Source organism: Gavialis gangeticus, unplaced genomic scaffold (assembly GCF_001723915.1).
Source record: "Gavialis gangeticus isolate Ggan-Ray unplaced genomic scaffold, GavGan_comp1, whole genome shotgun sequence".
Classification (NCBI taxonomy): Eukaryota; Metazoa; Chordata; order Crocodylia; family Gavialidae; genus Gavialis; species Gavialis gangeticus.
The window spans coordinates 158907209-158908498 of NW_017728992.1; positions in this window are offsets into that span (position 1 = coordinate 158907209).

The following is a 1290-nucleotide window of genomic DNA, read 5'->3' on the forward strand; positions in this document are numbered from 1 at the left end:
ATTTATCTTAAATTCTACCTCGCACTTACTGACTCCTACTGTAACATGAGATCCATTACAGGTCCAACAGAACTTTCCAGGGGTGGCATAAGCTAATCGTACATAGTCAGACTGGTTGCAACTTACATTCTGCCAAGTTTTGTTTCCATGTGTCAAGGAAAAATCTTCCCTCGAACACGTAATGCCAGTGTCAACACACACACACACAAAAAAATAATAAATAAAATTCCCCCATTTCCCTGTATTGGCCATATGCACGTGCGTCTTATGTAACTTGCACAGCTCATACAGCGCATGATCCAAAGTTGTAGAATTATCTACCCCCAAATAAGGGCGTGAGACAAACGCAGTGCCCCAGTTGGTCACCTTAAGCACTGCACAGGTCAGCCCACTGAGCACCAAGTATAACTCAGAGCTAACTTCTGCCCAAGTTGGAGAACTCCGCACACGCTCTGGAGAAACGCTTGGCGACCTGATCAATCGCTGACCAACTCCCCGCCACCGCTCCCAATCCCAGGCATCCCCCTCCCGCCGGCTACGACCCCCCAGCCCCCCGTATCTTCACTCGTCAAGGCTCTCGGAGGTCTTCGGGACCACAGCAGCTTCCGGTAAATCACAACTGTAACCTAGGACAAAAACTTTATTCCTGCGCTCCTCCAGCAGTGTGAGTAAATAAACTCCTCTTAGTAACCATTATGTTTTAAAGCCGCCTGACTCTCTAGCCAACCCACCTGTCTGCACCCGATATCTTGCGCTGAGCCGGTCGTCTCAACCCAGGCCACCGGGTAGCGGCGTGACCGCGTTTAAGCACAACACCATGAAACTCTGAATAGTAAGGAGCTAACATCTGAGTTGCATTCAAGGGTACTGGTATTATGGGTATTCCTCCGGTAGAATAGATAGGGACATGACTACATATCCAACAACGGGAGACATTTAAATCTATCCCAATTTGATTAACTAAAGACAAGAACATATTTTCATGAAATGATCTTCTTTGTCAGTCCAGAAATGTAGTTTGGTTTACAAAGTTTCTTATAACTGATGAGTCAAGTTCATATAAGATAGCCCAAAAAGAAATACTGAGAACTACCCAAATCACAACTAACCAACTCCACCTCGGGAACCAGGAACAAGGTAGAGGCCTTTTTCCTGTCCCGAAGGGCACAGTGGTGTCGTTGGGGCACATCCTCTTCACTCTGTAGTAGCAAATCCTCTTCGCCAGTAGGCACTTGGCTCACTACCGGTCTTGAGCTCTCCTGATGGCAGGCGCTAGGCTCACTACCAGTC